The 21,114-nt window shown below is 38.4% G+C and overlaps 2 non-coding genes and 35 pseudogenes across 2 annotated transcripts; all 37 read right to left on the bottom strand.

The window, feature by feature from the left end:
- Window positions 1-4,793: 4,793 nt before the first annotated feature.
- Window positions 4,794-4,912, bottom strand: LOC149652276 (5S ribosomal RNA; annotated as a pseudogene).
- Window positions 4,913-5,049: 137 nt separating this feature from the next.
- On the bottom strand, window positions 5,050-5,168 carry LOC149652277 (5S ribosomal RNA; annotated as a pseudogene).
- A 584-nt stretch (window positions 5,169-5,752) lies between these two features.
- LOC149652278 (5S ribosomal RNA) lies at window positions 5,753-5,855 on the bottom strand (annotated as a pseudogene).
- Window positions 5,856-5,989: 134 nt separating this feature from the next.
- LOC149652279 (5S ribosomal RNA) lies at window positions 5,990-6,108 on the bottom strand (annotated as a pseudogene).
- A 137-nt stretch (window positions 6,109-6,245) lies between these two features.
- On the bottom strand, window positions 6,246-6,364 carry LOC149652280 (5S ribosomal RNA; annotated as a pseudogene).
- A 361-nt stretch (window positions 6,365-6,725) lies between these two features.
- LOC149652281 (5S ribosomal RNA) lies at window positions 6,726-6,844 on the bottom strand (annotated as a pseudogene).
- An 821-nt stretch (window positions 6,845-7,665) lies between these two features.
- LOC149652282 (5S ribosomal RNA) lies at window positions 7,666-7,784 on the bottom strand (annotated as a pseudogene).
- A 136-nt stretch (window positions 7,785-7,920) lies between these two features.
- Window positions 7,921-8,039, bottom strand: LOC149652283 (5S ribosomal RNA; annotated as a pseudogene).
- Window positions 8,040-8,400: 361 nt separating this feature from the next.
- On the bottom strand, window positions 8,401-8,519 carry LOC149652284 (5S ribosomal RNA; annotated as a pseudogene).
- A 358-nt stretch (window positions 8,520-8,877) lies between these two features.
- On the bottom strand, window positions 8,878-8,996 carry LOC149652285 (5S ribosomal RNA; annotated as a pseudogene).
- A 134-nt stretch (window positions 8,997-9,130) lies between these two features.
- On the bottom strand, window positions 9,131-9,249 carry LOC149652286 (5S ribosomal RNA; annotated as a pseudogene).
- Window positions 9,250-9,611: 362 nt separating this feature from the next.
- LOC149652287 (5S ribosomal RNA) lies at window positions 9,612-9,730 on the bottom strand (annotated as a pseudogene).
- A 123-nt stretch (window positions 9,731-9,853) lies between these two features.
- On the bottom strand, window positions 9,854-9,956 carry LOC149652288 (5S ribosomal RNA; annotated as a pseudogene).
- A 134-nt stretch (window positions 9,957-10,090) lies between these two features.
- Window positions 10,091-10,209, bottom strand: LOC149652289 (5S ribosomal RNA). The gene has a single exon (XR_016371440.1). It is a non-coding gene; the product is annotated as a 5S ribosomal RNA (ribosomal RNA).
- Window positions 10,210-10,332: 123 nt separating this feature from the next.
- On the bottom strand, window positions 10,333-10,451 carry LOC149652290 (5S ribosomal RNA; annotated as a pseudogene).
- A 135-nt stretch (window positions 10,452-10,586) lies between these two features.
- On the bottom strand, window positions 10,587-10,705 carry LOC149652291 (5S ribosomal RNA; annotated as a pseudogene).
- Window positions 10,706-11,049: 344 nt separating this feature from the next.
- On the bottom strand, window positions 11,050-11,168 carry LOC149652292 (5S ribosomal RNA; annotated as a pseudogene).
- Window positions 11,169-11,509: 341 nt separating this feature from the next.
- On the bottom strand, window positions 11,510-11,628 carry LOC149652293 (5S ribosomal RNA; annotated as a pseudogene).
- Window positions 11,629-11,765: 137 nt separating this feature from the next.
- LOC149652294 (5S ribosomal RNA) lies at window positions 11,766-11,884 on the bottom strand (annotated as a pseudogene).
- A 362-nt stretch (window positions 11,885-12,246) lies between these two features.
- On the bottom strand, window positions 12,247-12,365 carry LOC149652295 (5S ribosomal RNA; annotated as a pseudogene).
- Window positions 12,366-12,964: 599 nt separating this feature from the next.
- LOC149652296 (5S ribosomal RNA) lies at window positions 12,965-13,083 on the bottom strand (annotated as a pseudogene).
- Window positions 13,084-13,206: 123 nt separating this feature from the next.
- LOC149652297 (5S ribosomal RNA) lies at window positions 13,207-13,325 on the bottom strand (annotated as a pseudogene).
- A 361-nt stretch (window positions 13,326-13,686) lies between these two features.
- LOC149652298 (5S ribosomal RNA) lies at window positions 13,687-13,805 on the bottom strand (annotated as a pseudogene).
- Window positions 13,806-15,197: 1,392 nt separating this feature from the next.
- Window positions 15,198-15,316, bottom strand: LOC149652299 (5S ribosomal RNA; annotated as a pseudogene).
- A 358-nt stretch (window positions 15,317-15,674) lies between these two features.
- LOC149652300 (5S ribosomal RNA) lies at window positions 15,675-15,793 on the bottom strand (annotated as a pseudogene).
- Window positions 15,794-15,930: 137 nt separating this feature from the next.
- On the bottom strand, window positions 15,931-16,049 carry LOC149652301 (5S ribosomal RNA; annotated as a pseudogene).
- A 362-nt stretch (window positions 16,050-16,411) lies between these two features.
- Window positions 16,412-16,530, bottom strand: LOC149652302 (5S ribosomal RNA; annotated as a pseudogene).
- Window positions 16,531-16,653: 123 nt separating this feature from the next.
- On the bottom strand, window positions 16,654-16,756 carry LOC149652303 (5S ribosomal RNA; annotated as a pseudogene).
- A 134-nt stretch (window positions 16,757-16,890) lies between these two features.
- Window positions 16,891-17,009, bottom strand: LOC149652304 (5S ribosomal RNA). The gene has a single exon (XR_016371441.1). It is a non-coding gene; the product is annotated as a 5S ribosomal RNA (ribosomal RNA).
- A 123-nt stretch (window positions 17,010-17,132) lies between these two features.
- Window positions 17,133-17,251, bottom strand: LOC149652305 (5S ribosomal RNA; annotated as a pseudogene).
- A 135-nt stretch (window positions 17,252-17,386) lies between these two features.
- On the bottom strand, window positions 17,387-17,505 carry LOC149652306 (5S ribosomal RNA; annotated as a pseudogene).
- Window positions 17,506-17,849: 344 nt separating this feature from the next.
- Window positions 17,850-17,968, bottom strand: LOC149652307 (5S ribosomal RNA; annotated as a pseudogene).
- A 342-nt stretch (window positions 17,969-18,310) lies between these two features.
- LOC149652308 (5S ribosomal RNA) lies at window positions 18,311-18,429 on the bottom strand (annotated as a pseudogene).
- A 137-nt stretch (window positions 18,430-18,566) lies between these two features.
- LOC149652309 (5S ribosomal RNA) lies at window positions 18,567-18,685 on the bottom strand (annotated as a pseudogene).
- A 585-nt stretch (window positions 18,686-19,270) lies between these two features.
- LOC149652310 (5S ribosomal RNA) lies at window positions 19,271-19,389 on the bottom strand (annotated as a pseudogene).
- A 601-nt stretch (window positions 19,390-19,990) lies between these two features.
- Window positions 19,991-20,108, bottom strand: LOC149652311 (5S ribosomal RNA; annotated as a pseudogene).
- Window positions 20,109-20,928: 820 nt separating this feature from the next.
- LOC149652312 (5S ribosomal RNA) lies at window positions 20,929-21,047 on the bottom strand (annotated as a pseudogene).
- Between the last annotated feature and the right edge of the window lie 67 nt (window positions 21,048-21,114).

Genomic DNA, 21,114 nt, shown 5'->3' on the forward strand with positions numbered 1-21,114 from the left:
AAGGGCCGAGTAATTAAGCTAAACGTAAACAAACAACCCGTCCATAGGAAATGCATTAGACTATATTTTGCAGGCCCATAACTCTGTGTCTACTAGAGATACGGGGATGTCCTTAGGATATGTTATAGTCCAAATTGTCGCCATCTAACCATACTAAAAACTTTGGGCTACGACAAACAGGGGCCGAGTACTTAAGCAAAACGTAACGAAACAAACCCCCTCCATAGGAAATGCATTAGACTATAGTTTGCAGGCTCGTAACTCTGTTTCTATTGTAGATACGGGGATGTCCTTTGAGTATGTTATAGTCCAATTTGTCCCCCATCTAACCATACTAAAAACATTGAGCTACGACAAACAGGGGCCGAGTAATTAAGCTAAACGTAAACAAACAACCCGTCCATAGCAAATGCATTAGACTATACTTTGCAGGCCCATAACTCTGTGTCTACTAGAGATACGGGGATGTCCTTAGGATATGTTATAGTCCAAATTGTCCCCCATCTAACCATACTAAAAACATTGAGCTAGGACAAACAGGGTCCGAGATATTAAGCAAAATGTTCGTCAACTTTTGTATCGTCTCACTTATTTTTATTATGTTACTTATGATTTTTGCACTAAACTTTGGAGGCTCATAACTCTTGTTCTACAAGAGATACTGGGATCTCCTTTGGATATGTTATAGTATTCTTTGCTCCCCATACAAGGATACTTTAAACTTGAGGCTACCTCAATATCGTCGTCAACTTATTTTTTGTCTCACTTATTGTTAGAAGGTTACTTTTGATTTTTGAAAATAAACTTTGCAGGCTCGTAACTCTGGTTCTACCAGACATACGGGGATGTAAATAATGTGACCTTGACACAAATGTTCGGATAATTATAAAGGTCTTTGCATGTTCCAAGCAAAAAAAAAACTTCGCGGTTTCGAACCTGTGGCCTTCCGAGAGTGAGGCGGATGCGATAACCGCTACACTAAAGATATGTTATTATTTTTAATCGAAAGAACAGGGTCAAGTAATTAAGCAATACGTGAAAAAACAAACCCCTCCATAGAAAATGCATTAGACTATACTTTGCAGGCTCCTAACTCTGTTTCTACTGGAGATACGGTGATGTCCTTTAAGTATGTTATAGTCCAATTTGTCCCCCATCTAACCATACTAAAAATATTGAGCTACGACCAACAGGGGCCGAGTAATTAAGCTAAACGTAAACAAACAACCCGTCCATAGGAAATGCAGTAGACTATATTTTGCAGGCCCATAACTCTGTGTCTACTAGAGATACGGGGATGTCCTTAGGATATGTTATAGTCCAAATTATCCCCCATCTAACCATACTAAAAACTTTGGGCTACGACAAACAGGGGCCGAGTACTTAAGCAAAACGTAACGAAACAAACCCCCTCCATAGGAAATGCATTAGACTATACTTTGCAGGCTCGTAAATCTGTTTCTACTGGAGATACGGGGATGTCCTTTGAGTATGTTATAGTCCAATTTGTCCCCCATCTAACCATACTACAAATAATGAGCTACGACAAACAAGGGCCGAGTAATTAAGCTAAACGTAAACAAACAACCCGTCCATAGGAAATGCATTAGACTATATTTTGCAGGCCCATAACTCTGTGTCTACTAGAGATACGGGGATGTCCTTAGGATATGTTATAGTCCAAATTGTCGCCATCTAACCATACTAAAAACTTTGGGCTACGACAAACAGGGGCCGAGTACTTAAGCAAAACGTAACGAAACAAACCCCCTCCATAGGAAATGCATTAGACTATAGTTTGCAGGCTCGTAACTCTGTTTCTATTGGAGATACGGGGATGTCCTTTGAGTATGTTATAGTCCAATTTGTCCCCCATCTAACCATACTAAAAACATTGAGCTACGACAAACAGGGGCCGAGTAATTAAGCTAAACGTAAACAAACAACCCGTCCATAGCAAATGCATTAGACTATACTTTGCAGGCCCATAACTCTGTGTCTACTAGAGATACGGGGATGTCCTTAGGATATGTTATAGTCCAAATTGTCCCCCATCTAACCATACTAAAAACATTGAGCTAGGACAAACAGGGTCCGAGATATTAAGCAAAATGTTCGTCAACTTTTGTATCGTCTCACTTATTTTTATTATGTTACTTATGATTTTTGCACTAAACTTTGGAGGCTCATAACTCTTGTTCTACAAGAGATACTGGGATCTCCTTTGGATATGTTATAGTACTCTTTGCTCCCCATACAAGGATACTTTAAACTTGAGGCTACCGCAATATCGTCGTCAACTTATTTTTTGTCTCACTTATTGTTAGAAGGTTACTTTTGATTTTTGAAAATAAATTTTGCAGGCTCGTAACTCTGTTTCTACTGGAGATACGGGGATGTCCTTTGAGTATGTTATAGACCAATTTGTCCTTCATCTAGCCATACCAAGAATTAGGGCTACGACAAACAGTAGTCGAGTAATTAAGCTAATCGTAAACAAACAAACCCCCTCCATAGGAAATACATTAGACTAAATTCTGGAGGCTCGTAACTCTGGTTCTACCAGAGATACGGGGATGTAAATAATGTGACCTTGACACAAATGTTCGGATAATTATAAAAAAAAACTTCGCGGTTTCGAACCTGTGGCCTTCCGGGAGTGAGGCGGATGCGATAACCGCTACACTAAAGATATGTTATTATTTTTAATCGAAAGAACAGGGTCAAGTAATTAAGCAATACGTGAAAAAACAAACCCCTCCATAGAAAATGCATTAGACTATACTTTGCAGGCTCCTAACTCTGTTTCTACTGGAGATACGGGGATGTCCTTTAAGTATGTTATAGTCCAATTTGTCCCCCATCTAACCATACTAAAAATATTGAGCTACGACCAACAGGGGCCGAGTAATTAAGCTAAACGTAAACAAACAACCCGTCCATAGGAAATGCAGTAGACTATATTTTGCAGGCCCATAACTCTGTGTCTACTAGAGATACGGGGATGTCCTTAGGATATGTTATAGTCCAAATTGTCCCCCATCTAACCATACTAAAAACTTTGGGCTACGACAAACAGGGGCCGAGTACTTAAGCAAAACGTAACGAAACAAACCCCCTCCATAGGAAATGCATTAGACTATACTTTGCAGGCTCGTATATCTGTTTCTACTGGAGATACGGGGATGTCCTTTGAGTATGTTATAGTCCAATTTGTCCCCCATCTAACCATACTACAAATAATGAGCTACGACAAACAAGGGCCGAGTAATTAAGCTAAACGTAAACAAACAACCCGTCCATAGGAAATGCATTAGACTATATTTTGCAGGCCCATAACTCTGTGTCTACTAGAGACACGGGGATTTCCTTAGGATATGTTATAGTCCAAATTGTCCCCATCTAACCATACTAAAAACTTTGGGCTACGACAAACAGGGGCCGAGTACTTAAGCAAAACGTAACGAAACAAACCCCCTCCATAGGAAATGCATTAGACTATAGTTTGCAGGCTCGTAACTCTGTTTCTATTGGAGATACGGGGATGTCCTTTGAGTATGTTATAGTCCAATTTGTCCCCCATCTAACCATACTAAAAACATTGAGCTACGACAAACAGGGGCCGAGTGATTAAGCTAAACGTAAACAAACAACCCGTCCATAGCAAATGCATTAGACTATACTTTGCAGGCCCATAACTCTGTGTCTACTAGAGATACGGGGATGTCCTTAGGATATGTTATAGTCCAAATTGTCCCCCATCTAACCATACTAAAAACATTGAGCTAGGACAAACAGGGTCCGAGATATTAAGCAAAATGTTCGTCAACTTTTGTATCGTCTCACTTATTTTTATTATGTTACTTATGATTTTTGCACTAAACTTTGGAGGCTCATAACTCTTGTTCTACAAGAGATACTGGGATCTCCTTTGGACATGTTATAGTACTCTTTGCTCCCCATACAAGGATACTTTAAACTTGAGGCTACCGCAATATCGTCGTCAACTTATTTTTTGTCTCACTTATTGTTAGAAGGTTACTTTTGATTTTTGAAAATAAATTTTGCAGGCTCGTAACTCTGTTTCTACTGGAGATACGGGGATGTCCTTTGAGTATGTTATAGACCAATTTGTCCTTCATCTAGCCATACCAAGAATTAGGGCTACGACAAACAGTAGTCGAGTAATTAAGCTAATCGTAAACAAACAAACCCCCTCCATAGGAAATACATTAGACTAAATTCTGGAGGCTCGTAACACATTAACAAAAAGAAAATATGTTTGCTTTTTTCATAACGGGTGGAATTTAAAAGAGGAAACAAAAGTGAAAAAGCCAACGGCACGCAGTATTCCCAAGTACTGACTGCGCTCGACGCTGCTAACGTCGGCGATCGGACGAGAACCGTTGTTCTCAGCGTGATATGGCCGTTGCCGAGAGTGCTAGTTAATAATTTGAATTAAATTAACTTTCATCTTTATAAAACAATAACAAAAAGAAGATATGTTTGCTTTTTTCATATCTGGTGGAATTTGAAAGAGGAAATAAAAGTGAAAAAGCCAACGGCACGCTGTATTCCCAAGTACTGTATGCGCTCGACGCTGCTTAACTTCGGTGATCGGACGAAAACCGGTGTTTTCAGCGTGATATGGCCGTTGCCGAGAGTGCTAGTTAATAATTCGAATTTAAATTAAGTGAGACAAATTAACCTTCATCATTTTAAAACAATAACAAAAAAACATGTTTGCTTTTTTCATATCTATTAAAATTTAAAAGAGGAAAAAAAAGTGAAAAAGCCAACGGCACGCAGTGTTCCTAAGTGGTCTCCCTCCCAAGTACTGACTGCGCTCGACGCTGCTTAACTTCGGTGATCGGACGAGAACCGCTGTATTCAGCGTGATATGGTCGTTACCGAGAGTGCTAGTTAATAATTCGAATTTAAATTAAGTGAGACAAATTAACCTTCATCATTTTAAAACAATAACAAAATGAAAACATGTTTGCTTTTTTCATATCTATTAAAATTTATTAGAGGAAAAAAAAGTGAAAAAGCCAACGGCACGCAGTGTTCCAAAGTGGTCTCCCTCCCAAGTAGTGACTGCGCTCGACGCTGCTTAACATCGGTTATCGGACGAGAACCGGTGTATTCAGCGTGATATGGCCGTTGCCGAGAGTGCTGGTTAATAATTTTAATTTAATTAACTTTCATCTTTATAAAACAATAACAAAAAGAAGATATGTTTGCTTTTTTCATATCGGGTGGAATTTAAAAGAGGAAACAAAAGTGAAAAAACCAACGGCACGCAGTATTCCCAAGTACTGACTGCGCTCGACGCTGCTACCAGGGCGATCGGACGAGAACCGGTGTTCTCAACGTGATATGGCCGTTGCCGAGAGTGCTAGTTAAAAATTCGAAATTAAATTAAGTGAGACAAATTAACCTTCATCTTTATAAAACATTAACAAAAAGAAAATATGTTTGCTTTTTTCATAACGGGTGGAATTTAAAAGAGGAAACAAAAGTGAAAAAGCCAACGGCACGCAGTATTCCCAAGTACTGACTGCGCTCGACGCTGCTAACGTCGGCGATCGAACGAGAACCGGTGTTCTCAGCGTGATATGGCCGTTGCCGAGAGTGCTAGTTAATAATTTGAATTAAATTAACTTTCATCTTTATAAAACAATAACAAAAAGAAGATATGTTTGCTTTTTTCATATCTGGTGGAATTTGAAAGAGGAAATAAAAGTGAAAAAGCCAACGGCACGCTGTATTCCCAAGTACTGTATGCGCTCGACGCTGCTTAACTTCGGTGATCGGACGAGAACCGGTGTTTTCAGCGTGATATGGCCGTTGCCGAGAGTGCTAGTTAATAATTCGAATTTAAATTAAGTGAGACAAATTAACCTTCATCATTTTAAAACAATAACAAAAAAACATGTTTGCTTTTTTCATATCTATTAAAATTTAAAAGAGGAAAAAAAAGTGAAAAAGCCAACGGCACGCAGTGTTCCTAAGTGGTCTCCCTCCCAAGTACTGACTGCGCTCGACGCTGCTTAACTTCGGTGATCGGACGAGAACCGCTGTATTCAGCGTGATATGGTCGTTGCCGAGAGTGCCAGTTAATAATTCGAATTTAAATTAAGTGAGACAAATTAACCTTCATCATTTTAAAACAATAACAAAATGAAAACATGTTTGCTTTTTTCATATCTATTAAAATTTAAAAGAGGAAAAAAAAGTGAAAAAGCCAACGGCACGCAGTGTTCCTAAGTGGTCTCCCACCCAAGTAGTGACTGCGCTCGACGCTGCTTAACATCGGTTATCGGACGAGAACCGGTGTATTCAGCGTGATATGGCCGTTGCCGAGAGTGCTGGTTAATAATTTTAATTTAATTAACTTTCATCTTTATAAAACAATAACAAAAAGAAGATATGTTTGCTTTTTTCATATCGGGTGGAATTTAAAAGAGGAAACAAAAGTGAAAAAGCCAACGGCACGCAGTATTCCCAAGTACTGACTGCGCTCGACGCTGCTAACGTCGGCGATCGGACGAGAACCGTTGTTCTCAGCGTGATATGGCCGTTGCCGAGAGTGCTAGATAATAATTCGAATTTAAATTAAGTGAGACAAATTAACCTTCATCTTTTTAAAACAATAACAAAAAGAAAATATGTTTGCTTTTTTCATATCTATTGGAATTTAAAAGAGGAAAAAAAAGTGAAAAAGCCAACGGCACGCAGTGTTCCTAAGTGGTCTCCCTCCCAAGTAGTGACTGCGCTCGACGCTGCTTAACATCGGTTATCGGACGAGAACCGGTGTATTCAGCGTGATATGGCCGTTGCCGAGAGTGCTGGTTAATAATTTTAATTTAATTAACTTTCATCTTTATAAAACAATAACAAAAAGAAGATATGTTTGCTTTTTTCATATCGGGTGGAATTTAAAAGAGGAAACAAAAGTGAAAAAACCAACGGCACGCAGTATTCCCAAGTACTGACTGCGCTCGACGCTGCTACCAGGGCGATCGGACGAGAACCGGTGTTCTCAACGTGATATGGCCGTTGCCGAGAGTGCTAGTTAAAAATTCGAATTTAAATTAAGTGAGACAAATTAACCTTCATCTTTATAAAACATTAACAAAAAGAAAATATGTTTGCTTTTTTCATAACGGGTGGAATTTAAAAGAGGAAACAAAAGTGAAAAAGCCAACGGCACGCAGTATTCCCAAGTACTGACTGCGCTTGACGCTGCTAACGTCGGCGATCGGACGAGAACCGGTGTTCTCAGCGTGATATGGCCGTTGCCGAGAGTGCTAGTTAATAATTTGAATTAAATTAACTTTCATCTTTATAAAACAATAACAAAAAGAAGATATGTTTGCTTTTTTCATATCTGGTGGAATTTGAAAGAGGAAATAAAAGTGAAAAAGCCAACAACACGCTGTATTCCCAAGTACTGTATGCGCTCGACGCTGCTTAACTTCGGTGATCGGACGAGAACCGGTGTTTTCAGCGTGATATGGCCGTTGCCGAGAGTGCTAGTTAATAATTCGAATTTAAATTAAGTGAGACAAATTAACCTTCATCATTTTAAAACAATGACAAAAAAACATGTTTGCTTTTTTCATATCTATTAAAATTTAAAAGAGGAAAAAAAAGTGAAAAAGCCAACGGCACGCAGTGTTCCTAAGTGGTCTCCCTCCCAAGTACTGACTGCGCTCGACGCTGCTTAACTTCGGTGATCGGACGAGAACCGCTGTATTCAGCGTGATATGGTCGTTGCCGAGAGTGCTAGTTAATAATTCGAATTTAAATTAAGTGAGACAAATTAACCTTCATCATTTTAAAACAATAACAAAATGAAAACATGTTTGCTTTTTTCATATCTATTAAAATTTAAAAGAGGAAAAAAAGTGAAAAAGCCAACGGCACGCAGTGTTCCTAAGTGGTCTCCCTCCCAAGTAGTGACTGCGCTCGACGCTGCTTAACATCGGTTATCGGACGAGAACCGGTGTATTCAGCGTGATATGGCCGTTGCCGAGAGTGCTGGTTAATAATTTTAATTTAATTAACTTTCATCTTTATAAAACAATAACAAAAAGAAGATATGTTTGCTTTTTTCATATCGGGTGGAATTTAAAAGAGGAAACAAAAGTGAAAAAGCCAACGGCACGCAGTATTCCCAAGTACTGACTGCGCTCGACGCTGCTAACGTCGGCGATCGGACGAGAACCGTTGTTCTCAGCGTGATATGGCCGTTGCCGAGAGTGCTAGATAATAATTCGAATTTAAATTAAGTGAGACAAATTAACCTTCATCATTTTAAAACAATAACAAAATGAAAACATGTTTGCTTTTTTCATATCTATTAAAATTTAAAAGAGGAAAAAAAAGTGAAAAAGCCAACGGCACGCAGTGTTCCTAAGTGGTCTCCCTCCCAAGTAGTGACTGCGCTCGACGCTGCTTAACATCGGTTATCGGACGAGAACCGGTGTATTCAGCGTGATATGGCCGTTGCCGAGAGTGCTGGTTAATAATTTTAATTTAATTAACTTTCATCTTTATAAAACAATAACAAAAAGAAGATATATTTGCTTTTTTCATATCGGGTGGAATTTAAAAGAGGAAACAAAAGTGAAAAAGCCAACGGCACGCAGTATTCCCAAGTACTGACTGCGCTCGACGCTGCTAACGTCGGCGATCGGACGAGAACCGTTGTTCTCAGCGTGATATGGCCGTTGCCGAGAGTGCTAGATAATAATTCGAATTTAAATTAAGTGAGACAAATTAACCTTCATCTTTTTAAAACAATAACAAAAAAACATGTTTGCTTTTTTCATATCTATTAAAATTTAAAAGAGGAAAAAAAAGTGAAAAAGCCAACGGCACGCAGTGTTCCTAAGTGGTCTCCCTCCCAAGTACTGACTGCGCTCGACGCTGCTTAACTTCGGTGATCGGACGAGAACCGCTGTATTCAGCGTGATATGGTCGTTGCCGAGAGTGCTAGTTAATAATTCGAATTTAAATTAAGTGAGACAAATTAACCTTCATTTTAAAACAATAACAAAATGAAAACATGTTTGCTTTTTTCATATCTATTAAAATTTAAAAGAGGAAAAAAAAGTGAAAAAGCCAACGGCACGCAGTGTTCCTAAGTGGTCTCCCTCCCAAGTAGTGACTGCGCTCGACGCTGCTTAACATCGGTTATCGGACGAGAACCGGTGTATTCAGCGTGATATGGCCGTTGCCGAGAGTGCTGGTTAATAATTTTAATTTAATTAACTTTCATCTTTATAAAACAATAACAAAAAGAAGATATGTTTGCTTTTTTCATATCGGGTGGAATTTAAAAGAGGAAACAAAAGTGAAAAAGCCAACGGCACGCAGTATTCCCAAGTACTGACTGCGCTCGACGCTGCTAACGTCGGCGATCGGACGAGAACCGTTGTTCTCAGCGTGATATGGCCGTTGCCGAGAGTGCTAGATAATAATTCGAATTTAAATTAAGTGAGACAAATTAACCTTCATCTTTTTAAAACAATAACAAAAAGAAAATATGTTTGCTTGTTTCATATCTATTGGAATTTAAAAGAGGAAAAAAAAAGTGAAAAAGCTAACGGCACGCAGTGTTCCTAAGTGGTCGCCCTCCCAAATACTGACTGCGCACGACGCTGCTGAACTTCGGTTATCGTACGAGAACCGGTGTATTCAGCGTGTTATGGCCGTTGCCGATAGTGCTAGTTAATAATTTGATTTAAATTATCTTTCATCTTTATAAAACAATAACAGAAAGAAGATATGTTTGCTTTTTTTCATATCTGGTGGAATTTGAAAGAGGAAACAAAAGTGAAAAAGCCAACGGCACGCAGTATTCCCAAGTACTGTATGCGCTCGACGCTGCTTAACTTCGGTGATCGGACGAGAACCGGTGTTTTCAGCGTGATATGGCCGTTGCCGAGAGTGCTAGTTAATAATTCGAATTTAAATTAAGTGAGACAAATTAACCTTCATAATTTTAAAACAATAACAAAAAAAACATGTTTGCTTTTTTCATATCTATTAAAATTTAAAAGAGGAAAAAAAGTGAAAAACCCAACGGCACGCAGTGTTCCTAAGTGGTCTCCCTCCCAAGTACTGACTGCGCTCGACGCTGCTTAACTTCGGTGATCGGACGAGAACCGGTGTATTCAGCGTGATATGGCCGTTGCCGAGAGTGCTAGTTAATAATTTGAATTTAATTAACTTTCATCTTTATAAAACAATAACAAAAAAGAAGATATGTTTGCTTTTTTCATATCTATTAAAATTTAAAAGAGGAAAAAAAAGTGAAAAAGCCAACGGCACGCAGTGTTCCTAAGTGGTCTCCATCCCAAGTACTGACTGCGCTCGACGCTGCTTAACTTCGGTGATCGGACGAGAACCGGTGTATTCAGCGTGTTATGGCCGTTGCCGAGAGTGCTAGTTAATCATTCGAATTTAAATTAAGTGAGACAAATTAACCTTCATAATTTTAAAACAATAACAAAAAAAAACATGTTTGCTTTTTTCATATCTATTAAAATTTAAAAGAGGAAAAAAAGTGAAAAACCCAACGGCACGCAGTGTTCCTAAGTGGTCTCCCTCCCAAGTACTGACTGCACTCGACGCTGCTTAACTTCGGTGATCGGACGAGAACCGGTGTATTCAGCGTGTTATGGCCGTTGCCGAGAGTGCTAGTTAATAATTTGAACTAAATCAACTTTCATCTTTATAAAACAATAACCAAAAGAAGATATGTTTGCTTTTTTCATATCGGGTGGAATTTAAAAGAGGAAACAAAAGTGAAAAAGCCAACGGCACGCAGTATTCCCAAGTACTGACTGCGCTCGACGCTGCTAACGTCGGCGATCGGACGAGAACCGGTGTATTCAGCGTGATATGGCCGTTGCCGAGAGTGCTAGTTAATAATTTGAATTTAATTAACTTTCATCTTTATAAAACAATAACAAAAAGAAAATATGTTTGCTTTTTTATATCTATTGGAATTTAAAAGAGGAAAAAAAGTGAAAAAGCTAACGGCACGCAGTGTTCCTAAGTGGTCGCCCTCCCAAGTACTGACTGCGCTCGACGCTTCTTAACTTCGGTGATCGGACGAGAACCGGTGTATTCAGCGTGATATGGCCGTTGCCGAGAGTGCTAGTTAATAATTTGAATTTAATTAACTTTCATCTTTATAAAACAATAACAAAAAGAAGATATGTTTGCTTCTTTCATATCGGGTGTAATTTAAAAGAGGAAACAAAAGTGAAAAACCAACGGAACGCAGTATTCCCAAGTACTGTATGCGCTCGACGCTGCTTAACTTCGGTTATCGGACGAGAACCGGTGTATTCAGCGTGATATGGCCGTTGCCGAGAGTGCTAGTTAATAATTTGAATTTAATTAACTTTCATCTTTATAAAACAATAACAAAAAAGAAGATATGTTTGCTTTTTCATATCTATTAAAATTTATAAGAGGGAAAAAAGTGAAAAAACGGCACGCAGTGTTCCTAAGTGGTCTCCATCCCAAGTACTGACTGCGCTCGACGCTGCTTAACTTCGGTGATCGGACGAGAACCGCTGTATTCAGCGTGATATGGTCGTTGCCGAGAGTGCTAGTTAATAATTCGAATTTAAATTAAGTGAGACAAATTAACCTTCATCATTTTAAAACAATAACAAAATGAAAACATGTTTGCTTTTTTCATATCTATTAAAATTTAAAAGAGGAAAAAAAAGTGAAAAAGCCAACGGCACGCAGTGTTCCTAAGTGGTCTCCCTCCCAAGTAGTGACTGCGCTCGACGCTGCTTAACTTCAGTTATCGGACGAGAACCGGTGTATTCAGCGTGATATGGCCGTTGCCGAGAGTGCTAGTTAATAATCTTAATTTAATTAACTTTCATCTTTATAAAACAATAACAAAAAGAAGATATGTTTGCTTTTTTCATATTTGGTGGAATTTGAAAGAGGAAACAAAAGTGAAAAAGCAAACGGCACGCAGTATTCCCAAGTACTGTATGCGCTCGACGCTGCTTAACTTCGGTTATCGGACGAGAACCGGTGAATTCAGCGTGATATGGCCGTTGCCAAGAGTGCTAGGTAATAATTCGAATTTAAATTAAGTGAGACAAATTAACCATCATCTTTTTAAAACAAAAACAAAAAGAAAATAAGTTTGCTTTTTTCAAATCTATTTTAATTTAAAAGAGGAAAAAAAAGTGAAAAAGCCAACGGCACGCAGTGTACCTAAGTGGTCTCCCTCCCAAGTATTGACTGCGCTCGACGCTGCTAAACTTCGGTTTTCGGACGAAAACCGGTGTATTCAGCGTGATATGGCCGTTGCCGAGAGTGCTAGTTAATAATTTGAATTTAATTAACTTTCATCTTTATAAAACCATAACAAAAAGAAGATATGTGTGCTTTTTTCAAATCGGGTGGAATTTAAAAGAGGAAACAAAAGTGAAAAACCAACGGCACGCAGTATTCCCAAGTACTGACTGCGCTCGACGCTGCTAACGTCGGCGATCGGACGAGAACCGGTGTTCTCAGCGTGATTTGGCCGTTGCCGAGAGTGCTAGTTAAAAATTCGAATTTAAATTAAGTGAGAAAAATTAACCTTCATCTTTATAAAACAATAACAAAAAGAAGATATGTTTGCTTTTTTCATATCGGGTGGAATTTAAAAGAGGAAACAAAAGTGAAAAAGCCAACGGCACGCAGTATTCCCAAGTACTGACTGCGCTCGACGCTGCTAACGTCGGCGATCGGACGAGAACCGGTGTTCTCAGCGTGATATGGCCGTTGCCGAGAGTGCTAGTTAAAAATTCGAATTTAAATTAAGTTAGACAAATTAACCTTCATCTTTATAAAACAATAACAAAAAGAAGATATGTTTGCTTTTTTCATATCGGGTGGAATTTAAAAGAGGAAACAAAAGTGAAAAACCTAACGGCACGCAGTGTTCCTAAGTGGTCGCCCTCCCAAGTACTGACTGCGCTCGACGCTGCTTAACTTCGTTGATCGGACGAGAACGGGTGTATTCAGCGTGATATGGCCGTTGCCGAGAGTGCTAGTTAATAATTTGAATTTAATTAACTTTCATCTTTATAAAACAATAACAAAAAAGAAGATATGTTTGCTTTTTTCATATCTATTAAAATTTAAAAGAGGAAAAAAAAGTGAAAAAGCCAACGGCACGCAGTGTTCCTAAGTGGTCTCCCTCCCAAGTAGTGACTGCGCTCGACGCTGCTTAACTTCAGTTATCGGACTAGAACCGGTGTATTCAGCGTGATATGGCCGTTGCCGAGAGTGCTAGTTAATAATCTTAATTTAATTAACTTTCATCTTTATAAAACAATAACAAAAAGAAGATATGTTTGCTTTTTTCATATTTGGTGGAATTTGAAAGAGGAAACAAAAGTGAAAAAGCAAACGGCACGCAGTATTCCCAAGTACTGTATGCGCTCGACGCTGCTTAACTTCGGTTATCGGACGATAACCGGTGAATTCAGCGTGATATGGCCGTTGCCAAGAGTGCTAGGTAATAATTCGAATTTAAATTAAGTGAGACAAATTAACCATCATCTTTTTAAAACAAAAACAAAAAGAAAATAAGTTTGCTTTTTTCAAATCTATTTTAATTTAAAAGAGGAAAAAAAGTGAAAAAGCCAACGGCACGCAGTGTACCTAAGTGGTCTCCCTCCCAAGTATTGACTGCGCTCGACGCTGCTAAACTTCGGTTTTCGGACGAAAACCGGTGTATTCAGCGTGATATGGCCGTTGCCGAGAGTGCTAGTTAATAATTTGAAATTTACTACTCCTTATTCTACTCAACCCTTACATACGGGATATCCATCTGGGGTTGGACTACTAATCATAACATTAAGAGAATACAAATTATCCAAAAACGCACCATAAGAAATATTTATAATGTTCCTTTCCTTGCTCATACGGAACCTCTCTTCGAAAAGTCTCGTCTGCTAAAAATAAGCGAAGTAGTAAACTTTGTAACATTAACAATATTATATAGAGATTTATTAACGAATTCCTTCTTTACGATCAGAGCTAACAAAATCGTTTATACTAGGTCTAAAGATACACTTAGTGTAAGCAAGTGTAACACCTCGAAAAAATTAAATTCCGTATTTTACATGGGTCCGATGTTATTTAACACCCTTCCCCAAGAAATACGAGATTTGGATAATATTAAACTATTCAAATTCAAACTAAAAGAACTTATATTATTAAAACTGATAAGAATTTAAATTGGGACCTCCTAGATAATAAACCCTTCATGATAATAACCCTTTTCAATTTGGATTAGCTGTTGTAGATTCAATTAATCGAAATAATATAATAGGCTCAACTTTTCTTGATTTTTTGATTTAAACTTTGTTTTTATTATTAACTTTGTTTTTAAATTAATTTATTTATTAATTTATTACCAGTTTTAAATACTAGAATTTTATTATTTGTATTGTTATAAAAATCTATGCGAAGCAGGGCTAAAAAGTCGCTAGTTGACTTAGGCCCTTATAAAACGAATCTAATGTAAACGTGAATTGGAAATAAACTTTGGAAACTTTGGAAACTTAATTTGAATTTAATTAACTTTCATCTTTATAAAACCATAACAAAAAGAAGATATGTGTGCTTTTTTCAAATCGGGTGGAATTTAAAAGAGGAAACAAAAGTGAAAAACCAACGGCACGCAGTATTCCCAAGTACTGACTGCGCTCGACGCTGCTAACGTCGGCGATCGGACGAGAACCGGTGTTCTCAGCGTGATTTGGCCGTTGCCGAGAGTGCTAGTTAAAAATTCGAATTTAAATTAAGTGAGAAAAATTAACCTTCATCTTTATAAAACAATAACAAAAAGAAGATATGTTTGCTTTTTTCATATCGGGTGGAATTTAAAAGAGGAAACAAAAGTGAAAAAGCCAACGGCACGCAGTATTCCCAAGTACTGACTGCGCTCGACGCTGCTAACGTCGGCGATCGGACGAGAACCGGTGTTCTCAGCGTGATATGGTCGTTGCCGAGAGTGCTAGTTAATAATTCGAATTTAAATTAAGTGAGACAAATTAACCTTCATCATTTTAAAACAATAACAAAATGAAAACATGTTTGCTTTTTTCATATCTATTAAAATTTAAAAGAGGAAAAAAAAGTGAAAAAGCCAACGGCACGCAGTGTTCCTAAGTGGTCTCCCTCCCAAGTAGTGACTGCGCTCGACGCTGCTTAACATCGGTTATCGGACGAGAACCGGTGTATTCAGCGTGATATGGCCGTTGCCGAGAGTGCTGGTTAATAATTTTAATTTAATTAACTTTCATCTTTATAAAACAATAACAAAAAGAAGATATATTTGCTTTTTTCATATCGGGTGGGATTTAAAAGAGGAAACAAAAGTGAAAAAGCCAACGGCACGCAGTATTCCCAAGTACTGACTGCGCTCGACGCTGCTAACGTCGGCGATCGGACGAGAACCGTTGTTCTCAGCGTGATATGGCCGTTGCCGAGAGTGCTAGATAATAATTCGAATTTAAATTAAGTGAGACAAATTAACCTTCATCTTTTTAAAACAATAACAAAAAAACATGTTTGCTTTTTTCATATCTATTAAAATTTAAAAGAGGAAAAAAAAGTGAAAAAGCCAACGGCACGCAGTGTTCCTAAGTGGTCTCCCTCCCAAGTACTGACTGCGCTCGACGCTGCTTAACTTCGGTGATCGGACGAGAACCGCTGTATTCAGCGTGATATGGTCGTTGCCGAGAGTGCTAGTTAATAATTCGAATTTAAATTAAGTGAGACAAATTAACCTTCATCATTTTAAAACAATAACAAAATGAAAACATGTTTGCTTTTTTCATATCTATTAAAATTTAAAAGAGGAAAAAAAAGTGAAAAAGCCAACGGCACGCAGTGTTCCTAAGTGGTCTCCCTCCCAAGTAGTGACTGCGCTCGACGCTGCTTAACATCGGTTATCGGACGAGAACCGGTGTATTCAGCGTGATATGGCCGTTGCCGAGAGTGCTGGTTAATAATTTTAATTTAATTAACTTTCATCTTTATAAAACAATAACAAAAAGAAGATATGTTTGCTTTTTTCATATCGGGTGGAATTTAAAAGAGGAAACAAAAGTGAAAAAGCCAACGGCACGCATTATTCCCAAGTACTGACTGCGCTCGACGCTGCTAACGTCGGCGATCGGACGAGAACCGTTGTTCTCAGCGTGATATGGCCGTTGCCGAGAGTGCTAGATAATAATTCGAATTTAAATTAAGTGAGACAAATTAACCTTCATCTTTTTAAAACAATAACAAAAAGAAAATATGTTTGCTTGTTTCATATCTATTGGAATTTAAAAGAGGAAAAAAAAAGTGAAAAAGCTAACGGCACGCAGTGTTCCTAAGTGGTCGCCCTCCCAAATACTGACTGCGCACGACGCTGCTGAACTTCGGTTATCGTACGAGAACCGGTGTATTCAGCGTGTTATGGCCGTTGCCGATAGTGCTAGTTAATAATTTGATTTAAATTATCTTTCATCTTTATAAAACAATAACAGAAAGAAGATATGTTTGCTTTTTTTCATATCTGGTGGAATTTGAAAGAGGAAACAAAAGTGAAAAAGCCAACGGCACGCAGTATTCCCAAGTACTGTATGCGCTCGACGCTGCTTAACTTCGGTGATCGGACGAGAACCGGTGTTTTCAGCGTGATATGGCCGTTGCCGAGAGTGCTAGTTAATAATTCGAATTTAAATTAAGTGAGACAAATTAACCTTCATAATTTTAAAACAATAACAAAAAAAAACATGTTTGCTTTTTTCATATCTATTAAAATTTAAAAGAGGAAAAAAGTGAAAAACCCAACGGCACGCAGTGTTCCTAAGTGGTCTCCCTCCCAAGTACTGACTGCGCTCGACGCTGCTTAACTTCGGTGATCGGACGAGAACCGGTGTATTCAGCGTGATATGGCCGTTGCCGAGAGTGCTAGTTAATAATTTGAATTTAATTAACTTTCATCTTTATAAAACAATAACAAAAAAGAAGATATGTTTGCTTTTTTCATATCTATTAAAATTTAAAAGAGGAAAAAAAAGTGAAAAAGCCAACGGCACGCAGTGTTCCTAAGTGGTCTCCATCCCAAGTACTGACTGCGCTCGACGCTGCTTAACTTCGGTGATCGGACGAGAACCGGTGTTTTCAGCGTGATATGGCCGTTGCCGAGAGTGCTAGTTAATCATTCGAATTTAAATTAAGTGAGACAAATTAACCTTCATAATTTTAAAACAATAACAAAAAAAAACATGTTTGCTTTTTTCATATCTATTAAAATTTAAAAGAGGAAAAAAAGTGAAAAACCCAACGGCACGCAGTGTTCCTAAGTGGTCTCCCTCCCAAGTACTGACTGCGCTCGACGCTGCTTAACTTCGGTGATCGGACGAGAACCGGTGTATTCAGCGTGTTATGGCCGTTGCCGAGAGTGCTAGTTAATAATTTGAACTAAATCATCTTTCATCTTTATAAAACAATAACCAAAAGAAGATATGTTTGCTTTTTTCATATCGGGTGGAATTTAAAAGAGGAAACAAAAGTGAAAAAGCCAACGGCACGCAGTATTCCCAAGTACTGACTGCGCTCGACGCTGCTAACGTCGGCGATCGGACGAGAACCGGTGTATTCAGCGTGATATGGCCGTTTGCGAGAGTGCTAGTTAATAATTTGAATTTAATTAACTTTCATCTTTATAAAACAATAACAAAAAGAAAATATGTTTGCTTTTTTATATCTATTGGAATTTAAAAGAGGAAAAAAAGTGAAAAAGCTAACGGCACGCAGTGTTCCTAAGTGGTCGCCCTCCCAAGTACTGACTGCGCTCGACGCTTCTTAACTTCGGTGATCGGACGAGAACCGGTGTATTCAGCGTGATATGGCCGTTGCCGAGAGTGCTAGTTAATAATTTGAATTTAATTAACTTTCATCTTTATAAAACAATAACAAAAAGAAGATATGTTTGCTTCTTTCATATCGGGTGTAATTTAAAAGAGGAAACAAAAGTGAAAAACCAACGGAACGCAGTATTCCCAAGTACTGTATGCGCTCGACGCTGCTTAACTTCGGTTATCGGACGAGAACCGGTGTATTCAGCGTGATATGGCCGTTGCCGAGAGTGCTAGTTAATAATTTGAATTTAATTAACTTTCATCTTTATAAAACAATAACAAAAAAGAAGATATGTTTGCTTTTTCATATCTATTAAAATTTATAAGAGGGAAAAAAAGTGAAAAAACGGCACGCAGTGTTCCTAAGTGGTCTTCATCCCAAGTACTGACTGCGCTCGACGCTGCTTAACTTCGGTGATCGGACGAGAACCGCTGTATTCAGCGTGATATGGTCGTTGCCGAGAGTGCTAGTTAATAATTCGAATTTAAATTAAGTGAGACAAATTAACCTTCATCATTTTAAAACAATAACAAAATGAAAACATGTTTGCTTTTTTCATATCTATTAAAATTTAAAAGAGGAAAAAAAAGTGAAAAAGCCAACGGCACGCAGTGTTCCTAAGTGGTCTCCCTCCCAAGTAGTGACTGCGCTCGACGCTGCTTAACTTCAGTTATCGGACGAGAACCGGTGTATTCAGCGTGATATGGCCGTTGCCGAGAGTGCTAGTTAATAATTTGAACTAAATCAACTTTCATCTTTATAAAACAATAACCAAAAGAAGATATGTTTGCTTTTTTCATATCGGGTGGAATTTAAAAGAGGAAACAAAAGTGAAAAAGCCAACGGCACGCAGTATTCCCAAGTACTGACTGCGCTCGACGCTGCTAACGTCGGCGATCGGACGAGAACCGGTGTATTCAGCGTGATATGGCCGTTGCCGAGAGTGCTAGTTAATAATTTGAATTTAATTAACCTTCATCTTTATAAAACAATAACAAAAAGAAGATATGTTTGCTTTTTTCATATCGGGTGGAATTTAAAAGAGGAAACAAAAGTGAAAAAGCCAACGGCACGCAGTATTCCCAAGTACTGACTGCGCTCGACGCTGCTAACGTCGGCGATCGGACGAGAACCGGTGTTCTCAGCGTGATATGGTCGTTGCCGAGAGTGCTAGTTAATAATTCGAATTTAAATTAAGTGAGACAAATTAACCTTCATCATTTTAAAACAATAACAAAATGAAAACATGTTTGCTTTTTTCATATCTATTAAAATTTAAAAGAGGAAAAAAAAGTGAAAAAGCCAACGGCACGCAGTGTTCCTAAGTGGTCTCCCTCCCAAGTAGTGACTGCGCTCGACGCTGCTTAACTTCAGTTATCGGACGAGAACCGGTGTATTCAGCGTGATATGGCCGTTGCCGAGAGTGCTAGTTAATAATCTTAATTTAATTAACTTTCATCTTTATAAAACAATAACAAAAAGAAGATATGTTTGCTTTTTTCATATTTGGTGGAATTTGAAAGAGGAAACAAAAGTGAAAAAGCAAACGGCACGCAGTATTCCCAAGTACTGTATGCGCTCGACGCTGCTTAACTTCGGTTATCGGACGAGAACCGGTGAATTCAGCGTGATATGGCCGTTGCCAAGAGTGCTAGGTAAAAATTCGAATTTAAATTAAGTGAGACAAATTAACCTTCATCTTTCTAAAACAATAACAAAAAGAAGATATGTTTGCTTTTTTCATATCGGGTGGAATTTAAAAGAGGAAACAAAAGTGAAAAAGCCAACGGCTCGCAGTATTCCCAAGTACTGACTGCGCTCGACGCTGCTAACGTCGGCGATCGGACGAGAACCGGTGTTCTCAGCGTGATATGGCCGTTGCCGAGAGTGCTAGATAATAATTCGAATTTAAATTAAGTGAGACCAATTAACCTTCATCTTTTTAAAACAATAACAAAAAGAAAATATGTTTGCTTTTTTCATATCTATTGGAATTTAAAAGAGGAAAAAAAAGTGAAAAAGCTAACGGCACGCAGTGTTCCTAAGTGGTCGCCCCCCAAATACTGACTGCGCTCGACGCTGCTTAACTTCGGTTATCGTACGAGAACCGGTGTATTCAGCGTGTTATGGCCGTTGCCGATAGTGCTAGTTAATAATTTGAATTAAATTAACTTTCATCTTTATAAAACAATAACAAAAAGAAGATATGTGTGCTTTTTTCAATTCGGGTGGAATTTAAAAGAGGAAACAAAAGTGAAAAACCAACGGCACGCAGTATTCCCAAGTACTGACTGCGCTCGACGCTGCTACCAGGGCGATCGGACGAGAACCGGTGTTCTCAACGTGATATGGCCGTTGCCGAGAGTGCTAGTTAAAAATTCGAATTTAAATTAAGTGAGACAAATTAACCTTCATCTTTATAAAACATTAACAAAAAGAAAATATGTTTGCTTTTTTCATAACGGGTGGAATTTAAAAGAGGAAACAAAAGTGAAAAAGCCAACGGCACGCAGTATTCCCAAGTACTGACTGCGCTCGACGCTGCTAACGTCGGCGATCGGACGAGAACCGGTGTTCTCAGCGTGATATGGCCGTTGCCGAGAGTGCTAGTTAATAATTTGAATTAAATTAACTTTCATCTTTATAAAACAATAACAAAAAGAAGATATGTTTGCTTTTTTCATATCTGGTGGAATTTGAAAGAGGAAATAAAAGTGAAAAAGCCAACGGCACGCTGTATTCCCAAGTACTGTATGCGCTCGACGCTGCTTAACTTCGGTGATCGGACGAAAACCGGTGTTTTCAGCGTGATATGGCCGTTGCCGTGAGTGCTAGTTAATAATTCGAATTTAAATTAAGTGAGACAAATTAACCTTCATCATTTTAAAACAATAACAAAAAAACATGTTTGCTTTTTTCATATCTATTAAAATTTAAAAGAGGAAAAAAAAGTGAAAAAGCCAACGGCACGCAGTGTTCCTAAGTGGTCTCCCTCCCAAGTACTGACTGCGCTCGACGCTGCTTAACTTCGGTGATCGGACGAGAACCGCTGTATTCAGCGTGATATGGTCGTTGCCGAGAGTGCTAGTTAATAATTCGAATTTAAAATAAGTGAGACAAATTAACCTTCATCATTTTAAAACA

The sequence above is a fragment of the Phalangium opilio genome, unplaced genomic scaffold, assembly GCF_054372755.1.
Source record: "Phalangium opilio isolate 3A_F unplaced genomic scaffold, DU_Popi_V2 ptg000082l_1, whole genome shotgun sequence".
NCBI lineage: Eukaryota > Metazoa > Arthropoda > Arachnida > Opiliones > Phalangiidae > Phalangium > Phalangium opilio.